This window comes from Pleurodeles waltl, chromosome 12, assembly GCF_031143425.1.
Source record: "Pleurodeles waltl isolate 20211129_DDA chromosome 12, aPleWal1.hap1.20221129, whole genome shotgun sequence".
Classification (NCBI taxonomy): Eukaryota; Metazoa; Chordata; class Amphibia; order Caudata; family Salamandridae; genus Pleurodeles; species Pleurodeles waltl.
In genome coordinates this window covers 231,026,382-231,054,351 of record NC_090451.1, presented here as the reverse complement: position 1 = coordinate 231,054,351, position 27,970 = coordinate 231,026,382, and positions in this window count along the sequence as shown.

Below are 27,970 nucleotides of genomic sequence, written 5' to 3'. Positions count from 1 at the left end.
CTATTCAGCCACACACACAAGTCCGCCACACCAAAGGTCAGTGATAAACTGGCGGTATCAAACCCCACACTGTTACGCCAACAGAACTACGCCCATTACATTATGACCCACGAATCACCACGGCAGACCTGAAATGGCGGAAACCATTGGCGGTACATATCGCCACGCTCAAAATACACATACACATACAAAACCACACCACATTGGACAATTCAAACTATACACACCTGAAACCCATACACACACCACACCCACACCACTATAAAACACACACCCACACTACCCACAACCCTTTACGGATACAAACCATTGCCAACAGAGAGACACAGCAAGAGCACTCACACAACCAGAGCCACATACCAACATCACCTATACACCCACCCACGCACCTTACATCACACACCCCAACACATCACCCACACCACTCACACTACAACATTGGCACAATTACATCCCAGACCTGATCATGGTGGAGGAAATCATCAGGGTACAGCCACAGCTATTTGGATCACAGGTGCAGCAGATATCCACTGCTAGGAAGATGGAGCTATGGCGGAGGATCGTGGACAGGGTCAACGCCGTGGGACAGCACCCAAGAACAAGGGATGACATCAGGAAGAGGTTGAACGACCTATGGGGGAAGGTTCGTTCCATTGCAGCAAGACACCAACTCGCTGTACAGAGGACCGGCGGTGGACCCCCACCTCCTCCCCTACAACTAACAACATGGGAGGAGCAAGTCTTCGCAATTATGCATCCTGAGGGCCTGGCAGGAGTAGCAGCAGGACTGTACTCTGGTAAGTCAACTTTCTATTACTATCACCACCCTACCTGCATGCCATCGCATACCCCTACCCCACCCTCACTCCCATCACTCCACCACCTCCCACACACTCCACCATCACAACCTACTCATCCCAATGCCAAGCCCTGCATGAAACCACCAATGCATCCTACAGGACCCAGGAGGCAGAGTCCGCCGACGCTGAGGGCACCACTGGGATGGAGGGCGAGGGGAGCACCACGTCAGAGACTGGAGGGGAGAGATCGGACACGTATACCTCCTCCGATGGAAGCTCCCTGGTGGTGGAGGACAATTCTGTGCCCACCCCAGCTGCCACCCCCATACCAGCACCGCCCTCCCAGCAGCCCATCAGTGAGTAGCCTGTACCCGCTCATCCAGGAGGGTTGGCATCTCCTATGCCCCAGGCACCCCAGGCCCTGCCCCAGTTAGCCCTGCTGCCCTGAGTGAGAAGGCTATTGACCTCTTGCGATCCACCTCTGTTAGGTAGTCAACCATTGTGAATGCCATCCAGGGGCTGGCAGCCCAAATGCAACAATCCAATGCATTTCTGGATGGCATTCACACTGGCTTGGCAGCCCAACAGAGATCAATCCAGGCTCTGGCCTCCTCTCTGATGGCAGCCATTGTCCCTTCCACCCTCCAACTTTCTCTACCCAATCACATTCCCCTCAACCCCAACCTATCCCAAGCACACAGGCAGACGAGCATGCACACAAGGCAACACACAAGAGTGGCACAGGCAAACACAGACACCACACATCATCCCTCAGGCACTCACACAAACACCATCCAGATGCAGACACACCAACATCCACTGCCTCCACAGTGGCCCCCTCCTCCTCATCCTCCACCTCCCTCACAGTTGTGTCTACACTCACACCTGCATGCACTGCATCATCATCCACTACCACCATCACCAGCACACCTATCAGAACACACACCTCACTGGCAGTCACCACCCCAACAGCCATGCATACGTCCCCTGTGTCCTCTCCCACTGTGTCTCTGCCCCCTCCTCCCAAAGTACACAAACGCAAGCACTCAGACACCCAACAGCCATCCACCTCACAACAGCATACAGCCCATGCACCTGCACCCAAACACAACAGACAGACACCTCCTACAACCACTCCCACTTTCTTCACTCCCAGACCTTCTCCCTCTTCCCGCCCCAATGTCCCTAAGAACCTTTTCCTCTCCACCATTGACCTCTTTCCTACCCCTCCCCCTTCACATCTGGCCAGGGTGTGTAAAACCCAGGCAAGCACCTCAGCCACCCAGTCCCTGGGCCTAGTAGTGTCCACACCCACTTGTGGTGAGAAGGGATCCCGCGCACCAGACAGCCACACAGAAAGAGTGGCTGCCCCAAGTGCTGCCAGGAAGGTCAAGGTGCCACCCCCAGCTGCTGCCAAGTGGAGCAAGGAGCCATCCCCAGCTGCTGCCAGGAAGGGTAAGGGGCACACCCACAGGCAGAAAGGACTAGGGGCCCAGTGCTGGGACTCAGTCGGAGCCCCCACCACCAACCATGGTGGTGCAGCCGTCCGAGGCTGCAGGGGATGGGCAGGAGCCTCCCCCCACAACCACCACCAGCAGCACCCCCAATATCACGAGCACCAGTGGGCAGCCGTCCGAGGTTGCAGGGGATGGGCAGGAGCTTCCCCCCACAACCACCGCCACCACCAGCAGCACCGCCACCAGCACCAGTCGGCAGCCGTCCGAGGCTGCAGGGGATGTGCAGGAGCCTCCCCCCACAACCACCACCACCAGCAGCAGCACCGCCACCAGCACGACCACCAGCACCAGAGGGCAGCCGTCCGAGGCTATAGGGGAAGGGCAGGAGCTTCCCCCAACAACAACCACCACCACCAGCAGCAGCACTAGCACGACCACCAGCACCAGTGGGCAGCCGTCTGAAGCTGCAGGGGATGGGCAGGAGCTTCCCCACCACCAGCAGCACCAGCACGACCACCAGCATCAGTGGGCAGCCGTCCGAGGATGCAGGGGATGGGCAGGAGCTTCCCCCCACAACCACCGCCACCACCAGCAGCACCGCCACCAGCACCAGTGGGCAGCCGTCTGAGGCTGCAGGGGATGTGCAGGAGCCTCCCCCCACAATCACCACCACCAGCAGCAGCACCGCCACCAGCACGACCACCAGCACCAGACGGCAGCCGACCGAGGCTGTAGGGGATGGGCAGGAGCTTCCCCCCACAACCACCACCACCAGCAGCAGCACTAGCACGACCACCAGCACCAGTGGGCAGCCGTCTGAAGCTGCAGGGGATGGGCAGGAGCTTCCCCACCACCACCACCAGCAGCACCAGCACGACCACCAGCACCAGTGGGCAGCCGTCCGAGGATGCAGGGGATGGGCAGGAGCTTCCCACCACCACCAGCGGCAACATCAGCATCACCACCACTGAGCAGCCGTCACCGCCGGTGCACAGTGTGTAGTCCTGCATCCATGGGCTGTTGTGCGGGCTGCCCCTGCAAATCCTATGGGATTGACACCCACCTGAGAGACTGTGACCTTGCACTACCCAAGACCTGCATCACAGGGCAGGATGACCCCTCCAGAGGGAGTGGGGAAGCCACCCACTCACCCCATCCTCCCCAGGATAAAGATCGCAGGGCACAATGCCCCCTCCAGAACCAGTGGAGAAGCCATCCACTCACCCCATCCTCCCCAGGATGAATAGCACAGGGCATGTTACCCCCTCCAGAGCCAGTGGGCAAGTCACCCACTTGAGAGACTGTGGCCTTGCCCTCCCCAGGACAAAGCACAGGGCATGTTCCCCCCTCCAGAGCCAGTGGGCAAGTCACCCACTTGAGAGACTGTGGCCTTGTACTCCCCAGGACCAAACACAGGGCATGTTGCCCCCCTTCAGGACCAGTGGTGTTGTTCCATCTGCCGGCTGAGGTGCCCCCCCTGTTCCCGTCCCCCTGAGATGCCTGCCTATTTTCAAACTGATGCCCCTGCAGTGTTTTCTCCTTGTCAAGTGGGGTCTTGGACTTTGTGATGTGGCCCTGTGGCCCACAAACACTGAGGACTGGGCAGTGTCCCTTGATTTGTAAATATGTATATACTTTTAGATTGGATGCACGTATTACAACTTTATTTATCTTATTACACTCAGTTTTATCTATTGGTGTTGTCCTTGCATTTTTTCAGAGGGATACGGGGTGTATATGTTTTATTGCTGCATCTGCTTGTGTGTATGGTGTTGGAGGTGCGGGTGTTGCGTGTTGCATGTGTGTGTCACTCTCTTTTTCTTCCCGCCATCCCCTGTGTGCTAGGCTGCTGTACTCACCGTTGTCTTCTTCGCCGTCGTTGGTGTTCGTGGTGGAGCAGGACGTAGAACAGCATTGGGAATATATGCAGTTGAGGCTCCATGGTGGCGTGGTTCTTCCCTGAGTCTCCACAGGTGAGTTGTTACCCTTCTGTGCAGTGTTTCCGCCAAGCTTTTGATGTCGTTGGTACCGCCCTGAAAAAGGTGGTGGATTTGCCTGTCATAATACAGTGGGCGGAACATTGGTTCCGCCTGGCTGTTGGTGGCTACCGCCGTGGTGCCTGTTGATTCCGCCCTGGCGTCGGTGTGGTAAAGTGTCTGTCTGTCTGAGTTCTTTCCGCCATGGTCATAATTTGGCAGTATTTACCGCCAGCCTGTTGGCGGTATTACCGGCAGGGTTGTAATGAGGGCCTAAATCTTTTCACAAGTCACAACAACTGTTCATTAACTATGGTCCAGTTTGAACAGGCCTTGCCACCTCTAAGCAATCTCTCTCCAGGTAGATAGTCCTGTGCATTTTGTTCTGTTACCAGCTAGCTAATAAGTCTCTCGCTGGCAGACCTAAAGCACACTCTACCAGAGGCAAAGCAGCCATGACTGCCTTGATGAGAAACATTCCTTTAGCAGATATTTGCAAAGCTGCTACATGGAGGTCTGTCCATACGTTCATTAAGCACTACTGTCTTGATTCTGATGCTAGGACAGATGCTCAAGTAGGACAGGCTTCTCTTAGACATCTCTTTGCATAGCTAAATATCACACTATTGTTCTGTCTACTCCACCGATCTCAGGGGATGGGCTTGCTACTCTATTCAGTGCTTATGACTATACATGGAAATCCCCTACGAGAGAAGGGATAGTTTCTTACCTGTAACTCCAGTTCTCTCGTAGGGGTATTTCCATGATGGTCATAAGTGACCCTCCTTCCTCCCCGGTGGAATGGACAAGATAATAATTCAAAGATATTGTTATCTCAGCTAGTAAAGCCTACAAAAAGAACTGTGGTAAATGCTTCTTGCTAAGCATGATGGGATGGGAGGACCAACTGCTCTTAAAGGCAGTCTCCTTTTCTTTCTGTATAATGGCAGCCTATGAACTACACTGCCCTGCATTCCTTCATCCTTATTTAACATTACAAAAAAGTTTGTGAAAGGTTTTGTCTGTGAAATCTTCAAAGTATTTATGCATTTGAATGCATATCTACCTTGCACGCACTTTTTGAACCAAACATGATGAAGAATTTTGGCATCTGTAGCCTCTCCTTTTGGCTGCATAATGACATTCTTAAAGTAACTTTGCAGGCCTTCCGAAAGAAAGGCAAAAATCAACACATTAGAAGACATTTTGAGAAAAGTTCTCAGAGGTCCCCGCAGGAGGTCGGAACTATTCAGCAGTTTTGACTATACATGGAAAGGTGGATGCTGACAGAAAGGGACCTGCAAAGGAAGGGGACCAAGTCCATTTTGAGTTGGAATGTCCAGTTGTGGCAGGAGCCACTATCCACCCTTCTATAGAGGCAGGACCAGGTCGACAGTGGACGAAAAAGGTCAGCAGTGCAGCACAGGAGATGAAGAGGAGGCCAGAAGTGATGCAAGTGATGTCCCACGTTGGCGGTCAAGATGCAGTCGGTTAGTGGTGCTGGCAAACCACCAACAAGCCTTGGCATATGCAAGAGTCGGAGAAGGTTTGCAAGGCTGAAGAGGACTAGCAAGGCCCAGGGTGCTCGAACCAAGGCCGGGAGCCTTGGGTGACCCTCAGCAGCTGAGAGAGTCACAAGAAGAGGAGGCAGCCCCCACAGGCAACCCACTGGCAGCAGGCACAGGAGTCACGGTGAGGCCCACTTACCACACCTGAAGAGGAGTCCCACATCACTGGAGCAGCAGGCAGGAAACTGTGCTTTGCAGGAAGGAGTGCTGGGGGCCAGGGCTACACAGAGCCTGAAGATCCCTTGGAAGAGGAACAAACAAGCCTTGGTAGATGCAAGTTGGACAGCTGGTAGAGAGGACCAAGGGGTCCATTCCAGACCACCAGCTATGATGCAGAATCCACGCAGCTCCAGAGGAGAGAAGATCCACAAAGCTGGTTGTCATTGCAGTTGGTGCCTTTAGATGCAAGGGAGTGACTCCTTCACTCCAAGGGAGTTTACTTCTTACTTCCTGTGCAGGCTGACGACTCATCACCCTCAGAGGATGCACAGCCAGTGAAATGTTGCAGATGCTGGTAGGAGCCAGGGAAACAATGTTGCAGAGCAGAATCATCGCTGAAGCTGCAGATTGCCGGTCCCTGGAGGGTCCAGCTGCAGTCCCAGTGGTCTGAAGATGAAGTAAATGATGCAGAGGAGTCCTGCTGGAATCTTGCAGGATGATTCTGAGGAACCACCCAAGAGGGTGACCCTAAATAGCCCAGGAAAGGGGAATGGTCACCTAGCAGGGAGACCACCTATCAGGAAGGGGCTGTGACGTCACCTACCTGACCTGGCCACTCAGATGCTCCCAGGGGCCTCTGCCCACCTAGGGTGTTGATGGACAGGGGAGTGGTCACTCCGCTTTCCTTTGTCCAGTTTCTGGTGCAAACCGGCTTATTAAAGGAGGGCACCAAAAGTGCCCTTCAAAGCATACTGGTGGCTTGGGGAGGCTACCCCTTCCAAGCCATGTAACACCTATTTCCAAGGGAGAGGGTGTTACATCCCTCTCCTACAGGAAATCCTTTGCTCTGCTTTCCTCTGACTGAGCTGGTGGAGCAGCAGGAGGGCAGAAACCTGTCTGAGGGGTGGCAGCAGTGTAGACTGAGCGGAAAACCCCAGAAGACTGGTAGGAGCAATGCTGGGGGTCCTCTAATGAGCCCCTACAGTGCGTTCAATCATACAACCAATACTGGCAACAATACTGGGGTATGATTCCGACATGTCTGATACCAAACATGCCTAGGTTTGGAGTTACCCTTATGTAGCTGGACCACTGTGTCCAGTACACAGGTAAAATGCCTTACCCCCCCTTATGAAGTCCGGTGGAATGGAGGAGGAGTTCGTAGGGGCACCTCTTCTCATGCAGGGGTGCCCTCACACATTCACAGGTACCTGCATCCTGCTCTCTGGGCTAAGAGGGCCTACCATAGGGGTGACTTACAGTGACCTGGTGAAGTGACCTGTAGTGAAAGGGTGCATGCCTTTTCACGCAGGCTGCAATGGCAGGTCTGCAGACACATTTTGCATGGGCTCCCATGAGTCTCACAATACATGCTGTAGCCCATGGGGAACCCCTGGTGCCCCAATGCCCTGGGTACCTAAGTACCATATACTAGGGAATTACATGGGGGCACCATTATGCCAATTGTGGAGTGTGCAAAGTCCTAAGCAACCAAATTTAGAGGGAAAGAGCACAATCACTGGGGTCCTGGTTAGCAGGATCCCAGTGAACACAGTCAAAACGCACTGACAGCATGCAAAAAGTGGGGGTAACCATGCCAAAAAGAGGGTACTTTCTTACTGCTGTAAAATAGGAAACAAGGACCAAAGTTAAGCAGGAGGTAAAAACCTGGTACCACAGGTACCAGAATGTTTGTAACAACTGCACTGATGGTTCAAGCACCTTATATAAGGAGACACCGAAAATGAAGACGGAGAAGAAGATGGAAGTGAAGTACGGTAAATTAATCTACATTGGAAAACTCACTGATAAGGTATGAGCTGAGAGTTCCATATTGAACTGGGGAAGACACTCAAAAGATGAAACAATAATGCGTACAAGCATGGAAACAGGGTCTCCAGAACAAGTTTCCAAGATAAGGGTGTGAGTGATTAAGAGAGATTTGCCCCAACATTAGCTTCCTGCTAGTGCACATCAAGAAAGAAAGGCACTCAGCTTTCCCGGAACTGCACAGGCTGTAAACACACTGGCATGAGTTAAGTCCCTGGGGCATCTTGTCAACCAAAGGCTGATGCACCTGCAACTCATCTAACCTCACGGCACAACATGCTCTTGGAAACACAAATTGCCTTAGCACTTGTTCACCTAAGCCCATTTAATACATTTTGTTAACTTCTGAAGGATGTCTGAACACATGCACTTGCCTGTATCTTAGATAGAATGTAGCCATGTGATTAATAAGTAACCAGAACCTTATGGAATAGGCTACTTATGTGTGCCCTGCCTTGACTCAGGGATTCCTACGTTGTTTGAAAATGTGAGTTAAACACCTTTTTTCTCTTTTACAATAAACACTGATTCAAACTCAACTGAAAACTTTAATACAAAGTTTTCTGCCACTGAACCATGGTGGCAAACAATGGTTTAATGGATGTGTAAACCGAAGGAGGATTTGCAGAATGTGTGGGAGGCATCAGGGTGCTTATACGGCACAAAGCCCTTCAACACATGGATATGAACCTAAATTGTCTTGAGTTTGCGTTTGAGATTGCTTGACCTGTTGGTGAATTTGGGCAAACAACTATGAGTGGGGATCATCATTCCTGGAACTGTAGGATAAACTTGAAGCGTACTACAGTAAGGGGAGCGAGTGAATTGGGAGTTTAGGTGGCTTCAATATGTCCTTCCTAATATGCATGCTTCTGATGGGTACTTTAAACTGCAGATTTTTCTCCTTAAGAATATTCCCAGGACCCAGACTGGATCTGAAGGATTTAAACAGCATTGCTCCTGTGTGTTGGTATGTGGGACAGTTTGGCTCTGCATTGACCTTGTTCCACCTCAGGACTCCGAGCCTTTTTAGGTTATCCTGGAGGTCATTCCCAACTTCTTCTCACCATTTGGTAAGCTTTTTCTACAAAATGCTTTTTTCCAGTATGCAAGGGATCTATTTTGCCTCCTAAAACTATAGGGTTTAGGCACTGCAGGGACTGTCTCAAAGAGATGTCTGTGAAAGATTGCCAAAAGGTGTGCCTCTCGTACTTGGCCTTTGCATACAAATCCAAGTCCTGTGAGGAGAGCATCTTTATGAACCGCAGGTGATTTGGGAACAAGGAGCCAGGCTGTACATCACAGAACTCTAAAAAATTCTCGGAAGTCCTGCTTCCACTTGAAATCAGGGAAACTGACCCATTTCTGTCAGTGGTGGCTGGTAACAGCATAAGTGGCAGGGCAAACAACATTTTCGTTTTGACTCACTGACAGACAATAGAATAATGTGAATGCCTTTAGGGTCAATGCCAAAGCTCTCAATCATGGCTCCTTATAAACAGTGTTTATAACGGACAATGACTGAGAGCTCTGGAGTTGAAGCTAAAGGCAGTGCAAGTTTCTCACAGTGCCTGTCAGTGGGTCAAAGCATTAAAAATAAAATAGTAGTTACCCAGTGGCTCGCCTCCACCTGTCCTCTTCACCTCGGTGTTTCTCAGTCCTGCAGGGAGCAGGTGTTTTGTCAGAGCCAACATCCTTAACCATTCTAGACGCTGCACTCATGCTGCTTATGTTAAGCAGCATGAGAGAAGTGCCAGGTTTGGTTTGAGCGTGCTGGCTCAATGCTCCCTCAGACACCAGGGACCTGTGCCTGCTCAACCCAGCTGTCCAAGACAGCTCAAATTGCACTTCAAATTTAAGTGTAAAGTGTGCATGTCACTTTGATAGGCTGTCTTGCGACAGCCAGCCAGACATGTGCACTTTAAACTTAAGTGCCAACCACTCCTCATTGCTACTGCCACACGGCAGCAATGGCCTCGCCCCACCCTGATACTCAGTAGTAGTATAAAATAAAATGTTAATAATTTAACTTTATTACCACTTTATTTTTTAACTCTTCAGCACTTTATTTAGTGAGGCGATGCTCCTCTGCCCTAATAGAGAAGCCGCAGCTTACTCCTACACTGTTTCCTATTCCCACAACAGATCTATGTCACGATCCAATTCTTATGGTAAGTCGAAACAGAAGCAAGAGAAGACCAAGTGGAATTCATCCCAGTCCCACCACTCTTGGCCTAAGAAGTTGTGTGGACATCAGGGTGCTTTGCAGTCTTGCTACCCAGCCAAGGAGCTTATTATGCCACTGACTCCAGTGCATCCTGGGTTTCAGGGTCCATCAACAATATCACAACAGATTGAGGCCTTTACAGAGGTCATGTTGCAGCTTTTCAACACCTTTCCGGCTCACTCTGGCGTACCTTCAGGGCCCACAGATCCTCAGAGCCTCTAGTCAGGTTACCACTGGTAGGTTTGCCCTCTGTGCAGCCTGTTCCTCTAGAAACAGCCTCGGGTTCCACTCTGACAACAGAGCCATCTTCATTCTTGCACTACAGTTCTCGCTGATCCGTGCAACACTGACACTGGCACAGATGCTACTGGAGGATGATTCTATTTCTATTGTCCTCTCCAACTCTGAGTCAAATCCAACTCAGACCTTACTGTGGATGCGTCTTGATGCCATATTGATGCACACAACACCCGTTCAATCCCACTTAAAACCATGCCTCTTCCTCACAGCCGCGCCCAAGGGCTCCAACAACTTTTTGGTTATGACTCAACCAGCCCTTGGGCTGACAATGAAGATACAAGGGTACTTTTGCCTGATGTGTGTGATTGAATTGAGAACTGAGAAACCACTTTGGAGGAAACTAAATCATGGAATTTTTTTTTAAGGTTTTTAAGTTTCAAGAATGGGTAGATTTAAGGGTGCTGAGGTGTTTTATGGTTCATAGATGGGTGGATTTTAGGGCTGGTGAGGGTTTTTAAGGTTCAATTATGGGTAGCGAATGGGGTGATGAAGAGATTTTAGGGTTCAGGATGGTGAGAAGTTTAGGGTGATGACGAGTTTTAAGGATTCAGGGATGGGTGAAGTTCAGATTAAGAAAGGGCTTTTTAGGTCTCATGGATGAGTACTTTAGGGTGATGAGGAGTTCTTATGGGTCATGGATGCCTGGTGTTTAACCTTTTTACTGCGGGCGTCGGACAGTGGCCGACGCCCACACTCCCTCCCTGGTGCGGGTCATGACCAGTGGCCGACACCAGGGAGGGTATTAATAAATCACAGAGGATTTTTTTTTTTTTTTCTTTCCCCGGGAGACACGGAAGCTTCCGTGTCTCCCCCCACACCCGCCCCTTTGTGACGTCAGCGCGCCTCACAAAGTTGTTTTCCCCATCGAAGCAGGAAGCAGCCTTGCGGGCGCTTCCTGCTTCGATGGGGAAAACGGCCTTCCCCACGTTCGGGAAGGCCTTGTAAGAAAGGGGAGACTCTCCCCTTTCTTACGAGGCCTTCCTGAAAGTGTTTCCTGGCCCCCGGTCGCAGCTGTGCTGCGATCGGGGTCCAGGAAACACTTTCAGGTTTCCTGGCCCCCCGATCGCAGCACAGCTGCGATCGGGGGGCCAGGAAAACTTTCAAAAGGCCTCGTAAGAAAGGGGAGACTCTCCCCTTTCTTACGAGGCCTTCCCGAACGTGAGGAAGGCCGTTTTCCCCATCGAAGCAGGAAGCGGCTGCAAGGCTGCTTCCTGCTTCGATGGGGAAAACAACTTTGTAAAGCTGTGCTGCGATCGGGGGCCTTCTGAAAGTTTTCCTGGTCCCTGATCGCAGCTGTGCTGCGATTGGGGGCCAGGAAACACCACTAGACGCCAGGGATTTCACTTGGGGGGGGTCGGCCCCCTCGGAAAACGGGACGCCCCCCCCCCCGGGGTCATATTTTTTTTTTTTTAAATGTAGGTGCCCCCTGGGGGGGTGGGGGGGGCGCAATCGCGCCCCCCCCCCAGGGTTTTTTTTTTTTTTCTCCAAAAAATAAAATAAAAAGACAGGGGGGGGGTCGCCCGTGGGCAAGGCGACCTCCTGTGGGGGCAATATTTTTTTTAGATGTTGTAGGGTTTCCCTGGGGGCCATTTTAGCCCCCAAGGAAACCATACAACAACTAAAAAAAATAGATCTATATATAGATCTATCTATGTAGATATATCTATGTACATGGATATATCTATAGATATATCTATGTAGATAGATATATATATATATAGATAGATCTATATATATCAATCAATCAAAGAGATTTATAAAGCGCGCTACTCACCCGTGAGGGTCTCAAGGCGCTGGGGGGGGTACGGGGGGAGGGAAAGGGGCTGGGAGGTGCACTGTTCGAAAAGCCAGGTTTTGAGGCCCTTCCTGAAAAGAAGTAGGTTTTGGGTCTTGCGAAGGTGGGTTGGGAGTGCGTTCCAGGTTTTGGGTGCAAGGTAGGAGAAGGATCTGCCCCCGGTGGTGGTGTGTTTGATGCGGGGACAGAGGCGAGAGGGAGGTCAGCTGAGCGGAGGTTTCGTGTGGTGGTGTGGAAGGTGACTCTCGTTGAGGTAGGCAGGGCCTGTGTTGTGGAGTGATTTGTGTGCAAGGATGAGGATCTTGAAGGTGATCCTTTTGTCAATGGGGAGCCAGTGGAGGGATTTGAGGTGTGGAGAGATGTGTTCGTGTCCGGGGAGGTCGAGGATGAGTCGTGCTGCTGAGTTCTGGATGCGTGTAGTTTGCGCTTGAGTTTTAGAGTGGTGCCGGCGTAGAGGGCGTTTCCGTAATCAAGTCTGCTGCTGATGAGTGCGTGAGTGACAGTTTTTCTGGTCTCTGTGGGGATCCATTTGAATGTTTTTTTCAGTATACGGAGTGTGTTGAAGCATGAGGAGGTGAGAGCGTTGATTTGTTGGGTCATCGAGAGGGAGGAGTCTAGGATGATGCCGAGGTTGCGTGCGTGGTTGGCGGGGGTGGGTGCAGGGCCTAGCGTGGTGGGCCACCATGAGGGGTCCCAGGTGTTTTTGTGTGGGCCAAAGAGGATTATTTTGGTTTTGCTTGAGTTGAGTTTCAGGTGGTTGGCTGTCATATATATATCACTTTTGTCAATATGTGTGTGGTTTCCCTGGGGGGAAAAGGGTCAGACTTGTCTAGTGGCAGTTTTAGTGCCATAAAGAAGCGCAGAAGGTTTATATGCCTACTGCAAAGAGCAAATCTGTATTTTATGTAAATAGCTGAGTACATTAGTAAAGTCAGCCATTACCTGCGCTATAATACCAATGAAATGTATGTGCGGGGTGGAGGGCAGCTATGGAGAGATGAAGGGCACTTTTGCTGGGTGGTAATGAGGGAATCCGAGGAGGAGGGAGTGGGAGCACCAATAATGATTGTTGGACTGGGCGCAGGAGGTGCTAAAGACTGTGACGAATGGTATGTGACAAGGTGTTTTTTGAGTGTCTTGAAAGAACGTGCTGATTGAGGGAAGAAGCGCAGGTAAGGTGGCCTCTACTGTTGCACGTATCTCACACACACCATCGATTTTGTGACTGTCTACGTAGGCTAGTGTTTTAGAGCAACAGTTTAGCCAATAGCAGAGATGGCATCTTGATGGATGACTGCTGCCTGCACTCGGGTTATAGAGGACCGCTCTGACATAGGATCAGAGACTGAGACATCAGATACTGAGACAGCATCTGAGGGATAGGACAATGGCGCAGACTCTGGGAGTGATTTTTCAGTCGGAGGAGTCCCATTCGATAACTCCTCTTCCAGTACATTATGAGGGAGGTGATGAGGACAGTCCTGCTGTCCCTTCGCAAGCTGTTTGTGCAACTGGGTAATAGTGGGTTAGCCCAACCCAGAGAGCAGGTGAATGCGGCGGCAAGCAGAGAGAGAGAGAGTGCTCTCTTGGGAGCTCCCCAATTTAGTTCAGCCCCAAATTCCACCACCCAACTCGTATTGTGGAGACATCAAAATTATCTATGGCAAAACAAACTGGTTTTGTAAGGCAGGCACCTGTGTTTTTGGTCCTGGATTCGGCGGCCATATAGAGAAACACACTAAACCCAAACATTTCTGGAAACTAGACATTCGGGGGAGTCCACAGAGGTGTGACTTGTGTGGATTCCCCAAAGTTTTCTTACCCAGAATACCCTGCAAAGCTGAAATGTTGAATAAAAACTCAATTTTTCTCGCATTTCTGTCATACAAACTACAGGAATATGCTGGGATCCACAAAATTCCTACCACCCAGTGACTCCTCACCTGTCCTGATAAAAATACTACTCCACTTGAGTGCCTACACCTAGTGCCTGCGTCAGGAATGGATCACCCCAGGGTCAACAGCTGCCTCACGTAAGGACCAACATTGACCGTTGTGTGATCTATTCCTGTTGCGGGCACCAGGCCTACCCACACAAGTGAGGTATCATATTTATCTGGAGACTTGGGGGAACGCTGGATGGAAGGAAATTTGTGGCTCCTCTCAGATTCCATAATTTTCTGTCACCGAAATGTGAGGAAAACGTGTTATTTTAGCCACATTTTGAGGTTTGCAAAGGATTCTGGGTAACAGAACCTGGTCAGAGCCCCACAAGTCACCCCATCTTGGATTCCCCTAGGTCTCTAGTTTTCAAAAATGCACAGGTTTGGTAGGTTTCCCTATGTGCCGGCTGAGCTAGAGGCCAAAATCTACAGGTAGGCACTTTGCAAGAAACAGCTTTGTATTCTGTCAAAAAATGCGATGTGTCCACATTGTGTTTTGGGGCATTTCCTGTTGCGGGCGCTAGGCCTACCCACACAAGTGAGGTATCATTTTTATCTGGAGACTTGGGAGAACGCTGGGTGGAAGGAAATTTGTGGCTCCTCTCAGATTCCAGAACTTTCTGTCACCGAAATGTGAGGAAAACTTGTTTTTTTAGCCACTTTTTGAGGTTTGCAAAGGATTCTGGGTAACAGAACCTGGTCAGAGCCCCACAAGTCCCCCCATCTTGGATTCCCCTAGGTCTCTAGTTTTCAAAAATGCACAGGTTTGGTAGGTTACCCTATGTGCCGGCTGAGCTAGAGGCCAAAATCTACAGGTAGGCACTTTGGAAAAAACAGCTGTGTTTTCTGTCAAAAAATGGGATGTGTCCATGTTGTGTTTTGGGGCATTTCCTGTCGCGGGCACTAGGCCTACCCACACAAGTGAGGTATCATTTTTATCGGGAGACTTGGGGGAACGCTGGGTGGAAGGAAATTTGTGGCTCCTCTCAGATTCCAGAACTTTTTGTCACCGAAATGTGAGGAAAACTTGTTTTTTTAGCCACTTTTTGAGGTTTGCAAAGGATTCTGGGTAACAGAACCTGGTCAGAGCCCCACAAGTCACCCCATCTTGAATTCCCCTAGGTCTCTAGTTTTCAAAAATGCACAGGTTTGGTAGGTTTCCCTATGTGCCGGCTGAGCTAGAGGCCAAAATCTACAGGTAGGCACTTTGCATAAAACAGCTCTGTATTCAATCAAAAAATGTGATGTGTCCACGTTGTGTTTTGGGGCATTTCCTGTCGCGGGCGCTAGGCCTACCCACACAAGTGAGGTATCATTTTTATCGGGAGACTTGGGGGAACATAGAATAGCAAAACAAATGTTATTGCCCCTTATCTTTCTCTACATTTTTTCCTTCCAAATATAAGAGAGTGTGTAAAAAAGACGTCTATTTGAGAAATGCCCTGCAATTCACATGCTAGTATGGGCACCCCGGAATTCAGAGATGTGCAAATAACCACTGCTCCTCAAAACCTTATCTTGAGCCCATTTTGGAAATGCAAAGGTTTTCTTGATACCTATTTTTCACTCTTCATATTTCAGCAAATGAATTGCTGTATACCCAGTATAGAATGAAAACCAACTGCAGGGTGCAGCTCATTTATTGGCTCTGGGTACCTAGGGTTCTTGATGAACCTACAAGCCCTTTATATCTCCGCAACCAGAAGAGTCCAGCAGACAAAACGGTATATTGCTTTTGGAAATCTGACATCGCAGGAAAAAGTTACAGAGTAAAACATAAAGAAAAATGGCTGTTGTTTTCAGCTCAATTTCAATATTTTTTTATTTCAGCTGTTATTTTCTGTAGGAAAACCTAGTAGGATCTACACAAATGACCCCTTGCTGAATTCAGAATTTTGTCTAGTTTTCAGAAATGTTTAGCATTCCGGGATCCAACATTGGTTTCACACCCATTCCTGTCACTAACTGGAAGGAGACTGAAAGCACCAAAAATAGTAAAAATGGGGTATGTCCCAGTAAAATGCCAAATTTGTGTTGAAAAATGTGGTTTTCTGATTCAAGTCTGCCCGTTCCTGAAAGGTGGGAAGATAGTGATTTCAGCACCAGAAACCCTTTGTTGATGGCGTTTTCAGGGAAAAAAACACAAGCCTTCTTCGGCAGCCCTTTTTTCCCATTTGTTTGGAAAAAACGAACTTTTCACTGTATTTTGGCTATTTTCTTGGTCTCCTCCAGGGGAAACCACAAACTCTGGGTACCATTAGAATCCCTAGGATGTTGGCAAAAAAGGACGCAAATTTGGCGTGGTTAGCTTATGTGGACAAAAAGTTATGAAGGCCTAAGCGCGAACTACCCCAAATAACCAAAAAAGGGCTCAGCACTGGGAGGGGAAAAGGCCCAGCAGCTAAGGGTTTAACAGCACTGAGGGTTTATTAAACTTCAGGTTTTGGGGACGTTTGGGTATGCTGAGATGTTTCAAGGGGCATGGGATGGGTGGGATTTAGGCATAGAATAGGGATCTTAAGGTTCAGGAATGGGTGGAGTTAGAGGTAGTAAGTGATTTTATGATTCAGGGATAATAGATTTTTGGAGTAGAAAGGGTTTTTAGGGATGAGTAGAGGGCAGGGATGAGTGCAGTTTAAGTGTGTTGAGTGGTTTTAGGGGGCAGGGATTCGTGGTGTTTAGGGGCCGTGAGGCGTCAGCAATGGATGGTGTTTATGGGTGGTGATGGGGCAGCAAATTAAAAGCATCCAAAGTAATTGTTAGACAATGTAAAAGATATAAATATGAAATAATGGCCCTCGAAGTAAAGCTGAAATAAATATCTTCGACAAAACCGTTTCTGAAAGTAAGATCTGCAACTATTGCATTCACACTTAAAAAAAAACATTCAAAGGCCAATTTCAAATAAAAAGACAGTCTATGGCTTGGTTTCTATGAAAAGGTAAATAAATGGCATTCATTTTGAAAATTTCTATTAAACAATTTAGATGAAATGGTTTCTCAGTAATGGTATTCCATGAAATAGTTTTTCTGTGAAATCACATACAACCATTTTTTCCGTCAGTATGACAATGACAGTGAAATCATGGACTTGCAGTAGGCCAGTCGGTTGGACATTTTCCCAGTCACTGGGTCAAGTTCTAGAACTGGGCCACCAACAGAAGAGAGTCCATTCTTTGCAGTGGTAATGAGACGTGTGTAAGATGTATTGGGTTTACAATTGCCAAGTATGGAAGTCAAAACCAAAGCGCTAACAACTGGAACACACTTTGTCAGAACCACTGCTTCCATTTAATGTAGCCCTGAGGGACACCCTTATGGACATCTGGTCTAAGCCTTGTTCCTGTCCACAAGTGAACAGGCAGGTTTCCAGACACCACACTCAGTGATTTTTGATGCAGCACCAGAACGTTTGGTGGTTCAGGCTTCCACCAGTAGACTGAACCCCAATTCGTAAACCCACAAGTGCTCCTGACAAAATCAAAATATACTGAGGCCTTCAGGAAGCAGATGTTTTACTTGGCCAGTCTACCTCTCTGGTCATTCAACGCCAGCTGATTGCTGGGGAGATATACCCATGCTCTATGGGACATAGTTGGTGAGGTCTTGCCGACAGTTCCTAATTTGTCTCACACCATCCAAGATGGCTAGAACACTGGAAAGTACATCATCTCTTGGACAGAGCAGTTGACACTAGTGTGGTGCTTCGGTAGCACATATGGATGAGATCCACAGACTTCCCTAGGAACATGCAAGCTACTAATGTACATACAATTCAATGGGTCTCGCCTGTTTGGCGAGAAGGTTGATTCATCATTGAAAACGTCTTGAAGACAGCTGGAACACGGAGCATCCTGTCGGCCTTTCTACCTCTACAAGACAGTATCCTTAACAGATCTGACCATTTCAGGGCTGCTACAACCAACACCAAGGTCTCCTGACCTGGAAGAGCTACACCAGTTCTTTCGGAGGCAGACATCAAGCAAACAACCCTCAGGCCACCAGGGGCAACAAGCATCGCAGTACACTGCCTGTAATGAATTGCTTCTTTTTGTATGATAGCTCCCAATGTTTTGGACTGATGCAGATGGGTTTTTGACTCAGAGTGCACTGCACCTGCTAACCAGACCTCAGTGCCAGTGATCTAAACTATTACAAAATATATGTTGAATTTGTTACCCCCAACTGGCATAAGCTGCCGTACGTACAAGTCTCTAGTATATGCTATCAACAGGACCCAATGCAGTGTGTCCCCTCAGGGCTGCAGCACTGGTTGTGCAACACTGTGTGTGACAAATCACAAAAAGGCTTCCAGCCTGCCACTGCAGCTTGGAAAAACAATTTACTGCTAGTTTGACTTTGCCATTTAAACCAATGGCAAAGCCTCCATTTCTCTTAACAATATATGTAGGTCTTCCATAAGAAAGTCCTATGCAGCCCTGAGGCAGGGAACTGTATATTATTAAGCAGGACACATACTTTTTAATATGTCCTAACAGCAAAAGCTCCAAGTTATTGTTTTTTGCTGTGGAAAAGCTAGTGGCCCCATAGGATAACAAAGAGTTCCCAGCTGACCTCCCAGTCTGGCTAACATCTAAATGGGGCTACTAAAATGGGTTCTTCAATGTCTCAAATTAATCGTAACATTAACCCTGACTTTATGCCCAAGTCAAATTTAATGTCACTTTTAAGAACTTTTAGAAAGTTGCCACTCTGTAGCCCAGTTTGTCGGGTGGCCTTGCACAGTTGCTGTGATGGCCAATAGACAGCCTCCTGTCCTCCTGAGGAGTAGTGTGAATGAGTCCTAGACTCAGCATCAGTAGAAGCCCACTACAGGGGTAGGTATTACCACCCCCTTGCAAGACGCCACTCAGGATGTTGGCCCAAAAGGTGAGCTTCAAAGGAGAAACTGCCTTTGGTGGGCAATGGAACACACTTTTGAAGGGCTGCCCCTTTGTTAAGGTAGACAGGCTGGTGGCGGGAACAGAGAGGAGAAACCAATCCCCAAACCAGTTTTTCAATGGGCGTGTATCCCATCAGTAGCCACACTTCCAGGGTGGGCTAACAAGCTCCTACCATCCATGGAAGGGTTCAGATATCTTGATGGTGGGAATAATAGTGCACTCTGGGATTGCTAGAAACCACACAAAGGCTGAAGTCATAACAGGGCAGCAGGGATCCTGGTAGGCCATTGGCTAGTGACTGCATCACATCCGGGGCACTTTCTGGGTATAAATATGGCACCCTGAACCTCAGATCATGAGGGCACTTGAGAAAGGACTGAAGAAAGACTGCCCTGCTGACCCTTGGGCCTGGAAAGAGAGGTTACACCATCTGCTGGACTGCACCTGCCACACCCTTGAACAGCAAAGAGTGGTCTTGGCTCATGGAAAGGTCGTTTCCAAGTTCCATACCAAAGACGTAACTCCAAGGGTCAGTTGACTGCCCCACTGGAAGCAGCACTAGGGCCATCAAAGCTGAAGGAACCCATTCTGGCAAGTCAGTAGCCACTTTCATTGAATTGCCGCTGACTGCCGTTGGCGACCCAGGAGACCAATCCTCGACATGTGAAAGTTGCTCCTCAGTCTGCTTGACATGGAAGTGTTGTCTGGGCCCAAATTAGTCTCCAAAGAGGGACACCAGTCTTCACAAAAGGATACAGTTGGACCCAGTGTGTACATAGACTGTAGCCTAGCCGTAGCAGGCCTTCTACTGGCTCAAACAGGGCTTTGAGGGACACCGACTACTATGGCTAAATTTGCCCCACCTCACCCTTGGTCCGAGAAATATCTGCAAGGATACCCCCATCTACTGCACAGCCCTCAGAGCATCTTTCATCATCCTCAGCATCATGCATCCCCAGCATAAGGACCACACCATTAAAGTCTATGGTGGTCTTGATGTAAAGTCTGGAACTGGATTTGAGACTGCTTTGGTGACCTGATATCTGCCCAACTATTCCTTACTGGCCCCCCTGAACTTCTTCCTACTGAATTTGATCACCCCACTAGGGCTGGAGTAGCCGAACACAACTCTTTCAAACGTTTTTAAACTTTACAGTTACCAATGTTTGTTTGTGCTTTGGACTAAAAAGCTGAGATTTATGTTTTACTTGAAAACCTATATCTCCAGAACCCTCTGGTGGAATCTGTGATCCTTGGTGTCTAAACAGTCATAAAAATATAACATATTTTTATAAATTGGTGTTGGATCTCTTTCATGTTGTGTGACTTTTTATTTCGTTGTTTGATGCATCTCAATGATTAACACCAATGCCTTTGTTGAAGCCTTGCTGCTTGAAGCCACAGCTACCCAGAGTTGGGCTAAAGGTTTTACAGGCAAACTTGACTGGAATCAAGACAGTTTTGCAAGTGTTTTACACTGCCCATATGACAGCAGCTTCCAAAAATCTTTAGTTCGCCCTAAGTGGCACACGACCACCCTCTGGGGAGCAGGATCAGCTATTTCCTCCCAGGGAGGCAAAACAGAATATCTATCAGGTTGGTCCTGCAGACCATCGAACAAGGCTATGCCTTGCCATTCCTTTTCGACCTACTGCATTTTCCACAGACATGGATCTTACAGAGGAGCACCTGTTCTTCCTGCTCTAGACATGCAGGTTCCTTTGCCCACAGGAGCCATAGATACGGTCTTGGTCCAGGAAATAGAGACTGGCTATTACTTCCATTATTTCTTTGTGACAAAGAAGGACAGAGACCTTGTCCTACTTTAGAACTCTGCCTTCTGAATGTCTTGCAGAAGGACAAATTCAAGATGCTCAAGCTCACCCAGGTTCTGTGGTGCATGGATCTAGGCGACTGGATAGTTGCTTTAAACCTTCAGGGAGCCTGCTTTCATGCACCTGTTGTGTAGCTCCACAGACGGTGCTTGCAGTTGGCAGTAGGTCAGTAGCACTTTCAGTTTGCCGTACTTTCCTTTGGCTTCACCAGCCTTCCTCAGGTGTTTACAAAAGTGATGGCGAGGGTCACAGCACACCTGTGATAATTGGGGACCCCAGTTTGCCCCTACATCAACAACTAGCTGTTAAAGGCCGGGGCACCAGATTCAGTAGTAAGTCACCTAAAAACGATGGCAGACCTCAACATCATAGGGGTTCACTATCAATGTTCCAAAGTCATGCCGATCTCATTCACAGAGGCTCCCTTTCATTGAAGACATCACAGAAATGGTGCAGTTTCAGCCTTCCCCCCTACCATAATGAGTCAAAGGCATTTGGGCTATGATCCTGATGTTTTAGCCTCAGTCCTGGGTCTTAGTGAGATTGGCTTTGTAGTTTCTTGGCCTCTTAGCATCCTGATAGTTAACTGTGCCATGCAGGCTCTGCAGTGGAACTTAAAATCCCAGTGGGTCCAGCATCAAGGGAACCTATCGCATTCCCAGGTAATCCTAGTGGGTTTGGATTGGACAAGGAGGATGTGGGACCTAGACGTTTTGAGCATCTGTTCTCCAATCAGGTTACTGCTTCGGGAGAATCTCTTGTTGCTACCAGGATACTGCACCCGAACCTGCGCAATCTGCACCTCCTTGCGTGGAGATGGAGCAGCAGCAGTACACCATGGTACAAGGATGCCTACATTGGCGCTAGGTAGCACAGTGTGAGCCATAGCAGAGAAAAGACAGGAATGTTCTGAATTTTGTTAAATACTGCACATTGCTGCCTTTTCCCAATTACGCACGACAATAAGGTGATTTGCTGTGCTGCACTGCATGATTGCTTCATAAATATGCCCCTGTATTTCTGGATGCAGTGACTTTGGTCCGTCACACGATTGTACTCCAAGTTCCTTCAGTGCCACCACTCTACACCACCCTTTTTCCAGACAAAGTGGTGTGGAGGCCTATGATGACCTATTTGCCCAAAGTTGCTTTTCATGCTGGCCAAGCCATCACTCTCCCAATATTCTTTGCTCGATTTCGGCATACGATGTTTACTTGACTACATGTTTCCTATTATCCAATCTTGACCTTTTTAATGACTATTACTACATGCAGTGCCAACTTTTGTCCCCGACACACGTTTCACAAGGAGCCGTTCCTGATTCTAGGGGTGGTAAGCTTACTATATTTATGTATGATGTTCTTTTATACACTTCTTTCACGAGTGCACTTTTTTCACTGTATTTACGTCACTTTTACACCCGTGAATTTGATTCTCTATTCCAGGGTGACCTTTTTGTATCAACCAGTCAACTCAATGTAAGTGACGGTTTTTCTTTGCTTTTTAGTTCAGTGATTCCTCAGTTATAAGGCTTCGGAGAAGATGTACTTGAGTGAATTTTGTTTTGGTCCTGATGAAGGGTCGTAGGATCCTGCTGGACCGATTGACGCGAAACATGTCGACCCTTAAACTAGAGCCCCTAGATTAGTGGTGGTTCCTAGTTCGTTATGTTGAAAGTATTTGAGCATTATCACTCATTATTTTTACTTTCGCTTGGTTTTTAATTTTGGTCTCCACCTCACCTATACTGATTAAATTTATGATGTCTTGAGGTGAATAACCAATTTTATTTATCTTTGTATCACTCTCTGGTCGGTGTTGGATCCCCTTCCAGGGTCCAAACCTTGATCTATTTGCTACTTAGAGAGCTACGTGGTTAAGAGCTCCCTGTAGGGAGCCCACCAGGCATTGCAGTACTAGCCTGGTGAAGAGCGTCCCTGATGATGAAGCAAGTCATCCATTGAGATGCATGAGGGTTTTGCTCTCTAGCCATTACAGGTCCCTCGGTAGGCTATTTATTTTTGGAACAGTGTACACTTTATTTTTCCCCATCTACAAATGTCCCAAATTAGTAATCTGCAAACTGTTTCTTCTGATTATTGTAGGACTCTGCGTCTGAGGGCACGGACAGAGTTCAGAAAGAATCTGATGTTGATTCACCAGGTGGCTCTCATAATCGGCTTCACCCTCACTCTTGGGTGGACCAAAGTCAGTGCAGAACCGAAAGTCATCACCTCCCAGCATGCAGAAGTAATGCTGTTGAAATCCTCCTGATTCAGTCTGGTACATGAGGATAGTCCAAAGGTGAGGAATCTGTGGTTAGATCAGTGGTCCTCAGACTACTTAGTCGTCATAACCTCCCCCCCCTCACCCTGGGAAAAAAAAACACCCACCCAAAAAAAATTCACAATTATTTTATTAAACTGGCAATGTTTAAATATGTCTAGACTTCAGTTAAGTTCTGTTACTGATTTAAATTGTGGCTAAACATATTATTCTGTCAGGCAGGCTTTACTAACGTGTAAAAGTATTCACAGTGTGATTATTAGAAATGGGGGTGAGAGGTTTGAAGAATATTTAAAGTCCCTTCCGACATCTTATCCCAGCCAGGATATAAATGGCAAAAGATGTTAGTGATGGCCCATCACAGAGCTCCTGATTTCCGCTCACTATAACATCAGTATAATGCTTCTTTTGGCCAGAGTTTGGCACCCACCTGGGATCCCTTGAGGACCCATAGGGGGGCCCGCTCACCAGTTTCAAGACCCTTGCGTTAGATGGAGTATCCTCTGGAAAAAGCATTGCCAAAGATAAGTAACTTGTTCATTAGCACATAATGAAGCACCTATAAATTTCAACGAAAAGTATCTTACCTAACGTAGGGGTCACTGGTTTTTAAAAGTGGGTTAAGTCATCATATTATTGAAGAGGTAGGTTTGCCATTACTGTACTGAAATGGGCATGAGCATCCCAGGTGTTAAAGGGAGTTTGGCAGTGGGGGCAGAAGGGGGCATTTATGTTAGCATTTTTATTAGGTATTCAACACACCTAGCTCTTAAGAGCAGTTGAGCTCTTTCGCTTAACAGAGAAGTTGTTATTGTAGCTAGAGCATTTTAAGCTGATATTGTGTATATGGAGCAGATGTGTGTGTGTCTGTGGTGTGGTGTGTGGTTTCTGGTTAAGACCAAACGGAAGAATCCAAGATTCTATAAGACAGTACTCTATAGCAGAAGTAACAGTTTAACACTGCAGAACGTTAGGCTATGTGGCACATATTCAAAGTCTCAAGTAGAGGGAAATAAAATGATTTATCAAAGCATTGTTTAAAAAGCAGGTCAACTCAAGGCACTCTGAATAAGAGCACAGGCACCTACCTGGGTGCTTGAGGGGTTGGAGTTAGCTTTGAGGTGCAAATGAGTGGTGTGCCAAGGTGCCAAAACAGGTGTGATGAGTTACACAGGGGCCCCTTTTGGCATAATTCAACAGTGGGAATTCTCCCAGCATTAGACATGAGGTTCTTTTGTATAATTAAAAAAGGGGATTTGCAGGACTGCAGTAGCATCTTTTTAACATCTTTAAATCTTCTTTCATTATCTGAAGATCTCAGAAGGGATTAGCAGATATTGCGGCAATTTTCCTCCTCACATCACATATACTTTGATGTGAGTATAAACAGGCTAAAATGGTCCTTACTGTTAACTGACATGCTCTAGCACAGGTGTCTCCAACCAGTAGATCGCGAGCTACCAATGGCTCCCAAGCACTTACAGAGTAGCTCACTGCCTCTAATTCATTTTTTTAAAAGTACAGGGTCACATTTTCTCTTTTAACTTTAAGGAAAGGCTGTATTTATTTTACATTACTTTCATCAGGCTGCAGACAGCAGGGCCTGATTATGAGTAGTGCTGGAGTCGGATTTATGAGCCATGGTGAGTCAAAGTGGTGAAGAAATTAAGCACTAAGGGCCTAATTTAGTTGTTGGCGGAAGGAATGCTCCATCACAAACGTAACGGATATCCTGTCTGTTGTATTACGATCCCCATAGGTTATAATAGGATCGTGATAAAGCAGACATGATATCCGTCATGTTTGTGACGAAAATGAGTTACTTACCTTTAACTATAGTTCTCCAGTATTGGTATCTTCATAGATTCACAAGCTTGAATCATTCCCCGCCGTCGAGATGGGAGTCCCCGGTACCTTTTATTAAGTAGTACTAACATAGGGTTATACCTAAAGGCCATAGGTCTCTCCAATTAGCATTCTATTAGAGCCATTTTGAGAAAAAAGGGACTAAACTTGAGAGTCCACCAATCAGGCGACACCACCCTTTATAACCTTCCTGTGCGAAGCTCCAGTCCCTCAGATTTTCTTTGCACAAGTGCGAAGTGGACATAACAGTAATAACAGAGGAAAAGGTGAGCTTCTCCAGGAGGTGAGTGGGCCACATTTGAATCTATGAAAGATTCCAATACTGGAGAAATATAGTCTAATCTGTAAAAAAAGGGTCTTGGATAGACAGTGCTTGGATCTCGCCTAGCTGACATGAGAGCAATTAGAAGGGCTACCTTCCAGGAAATAAACTTAATAGAAGCCCTATGGATTGGCTCAAATGGTTGATTGATGAGTTGTGCAACAAAAATGTTGAGATTCAGGAGGGAGGAGGAGGTCTGAAAGGTGAAAAAACTCTGAATAGGCCCTTTAAAAATCACTTAATAATTCTGGATGACCACAAAGAAGGTGAAGAGCTTGACCGTCTAAAAGATTAAATAGCTGCCAGGTGAACCATAATGGACCAGTGAGCAAGGCCTGAGTGTGCCAGATGCAACAAATAAGGCAATATGTGTTCCAGTGACGAGGATATAGGCTGTATCTATTGTTGTTGGCACCACAGACAAACCTTTTCCACTTACATGAATAGGTTTTATTGGTGCAAATCACTCTGGCCCTGGACAGTATATCCCTGCATTCCTGTGGGATGTCTAGATATGCAAACTCATGGTGCTCAGGAGCTATATTGATAATTGCATTGATTGAGGGTTCGGGTGCAAGACTTGTCCTTTGTTCATTGTCAGCAGATGCTGATATATTTTCAATGGGAGGTGAGGTTTCTCGGAGAACAGGAGAAGCTCCGTGAACCAATGCTGTTGAGGCCAGTTTGGGGCTATTAATATGAGCGTGCAGGTTTCCCTCTTCATTTTGGTTAGGACCATCGGAATCAATAGAATGGGCGGAAAAGCGTAAGCAAAGATTCCGCACCATGCTATGAAAACACAATCCCCATGATCCCCATTGGTGATGCCAACTTGCGTAGTATCAACATTTGGTGTCTGACTGGCTGACAAAAAAGTAGAGGTTGGGTGTCTCCCACTGAGAAATATGTGGTTGACAGTGGACTCATCAAATTACCATTCGTGGCAGGCTGATTTTAGTCTGCTGAGAGAGTCTGCTATCTTGTTCTGATTCCCTGGGACATGTACTGCTTGTAGTAGTACTTCATGCTCTATGGCCCAGTCTCAAACCTCCTGTGCCTCCTTGGAGAGGAGAAGGGATTTTGTACCTTCTTGTTTGTTGAGGTAATCCATTGTAGTGGTGTTGTCTGTTCTTATTAGCACCTTCGAATTGGCTATTTTTGGAAGAAAGTCTGCAAGGCTATGTGAACTGACTTTAGTTCTAGTAGACTGATGTGCAGTTTTCAAAGCGGTGGTGGCCATTTGCCACTGATTTGCAGGTCCTGCAAGAACGTTACCCAATCTTTTAATGAGGCATCCGTGGTGATAACCCATGGATATAGCCGATGTTGGAATGAGAGGCTGATGAGAAAGATGATGCTTTTGAGACAACCACACCACAGCTTTGAACGTGGCTGGAGTGATCTTGATGTGCTCGGCGAAGCTCCCTGTGGCTTGAACCCATTGCAGACTGAGTTGTTCCTGAGGGGGGACATTTTCAATCTAAAAAATGGAACCAGTGGGATGCATGAAGACATCATCCCCAATAATGACTTGTAAAGGCGTACTGAAATGAATTTGTTTCTTTGAACTGACTTTGCCAGAGATATTAGTCTTTGCTATCTTTCCTCATTGGGACAGGCTATTCTGGACTGGGTGTTCAGGTTTTCCCCTAGAAAAGTGATCATACGTGATGGTTGAGGTTTGGACTTCTTCCAATTTATGGTTAGACATAAGCTGCTGAGTAAGGCAATGCACTTTTTTGTTCACTTGGGTGCTGTTGTAAATATGTAAATACTTGGTGCCTTTGTCTCCTTAGGAAAGCCGATATAGGTGCTAGGCACTTTGTGAATATCTTGGGGGTTGATTTTAGGCCAAATAGAAGGACTCAAAATCGGAAATGGCTGCCGGCTACCATTAATCTTAGGTACTATCAGTGGGCTGGATGGATTAGGATGTGAAAATATGCATCCTTCAGGTCTAGAGTAGACAGAAAGTCTCTGTGGTTCAACCGGAGGAGGACGTCCTGGAGAGTTATCATGCGGAAAGATTGCTTTTTCAGATAGGTGTTTAACTCTCAGATCGAGGATCAGTCTACAGTCTTTCCATTTCTTGCAAATGAAGACGAATTTGGAGTCAAATCCTTTCCCTCGTTGCGATGCTGGCACCTTTTTGTATTGCGCCCTTGAGCAGCATTTTGTTGATCTCCAGTTTGAGTTGGTGTAGAAACTTTGGAGAAGACTTGCGAGGAGGAATGGGAGGAGGTAGTTGGACAGTGTGTGTCCTAATTTCACCAGTTGTAAGACCCACTGGTCCGATATTATGGATTGCCTGGAGAAATAAGGAGAGTTTGCCCTCTAGTCTGAAAGGCGCATGTTTGGGGGTAGCCAGAGCATTGGATGAATCATAGTCTACGAGCTAAGTCTTTTGCTTGACGAGCTGGTCGTCCTCTCGAGGTAGCTCTATTGTAAGCTGCTTGTGCACGTTGACTTTGAGGATATTCCTGGCGAATTTGTTGAGAGGTGGATATCTACAATGGATATCTGTACTGTTGATAGCCTCCCCTATACAAAGGCACTAGCTTCTTAGCGTCTGGTTTAGTGTCCTCCAGCAGTTGTTTGATATACGGAGCGATGTCAGCCCATAATTGTCTATCGTATCTCGCTAGAACAGCAAGGGGGTTGGCAGCTCTTACTATTAGACTGAAAGAGAATCTTTTGCCGAT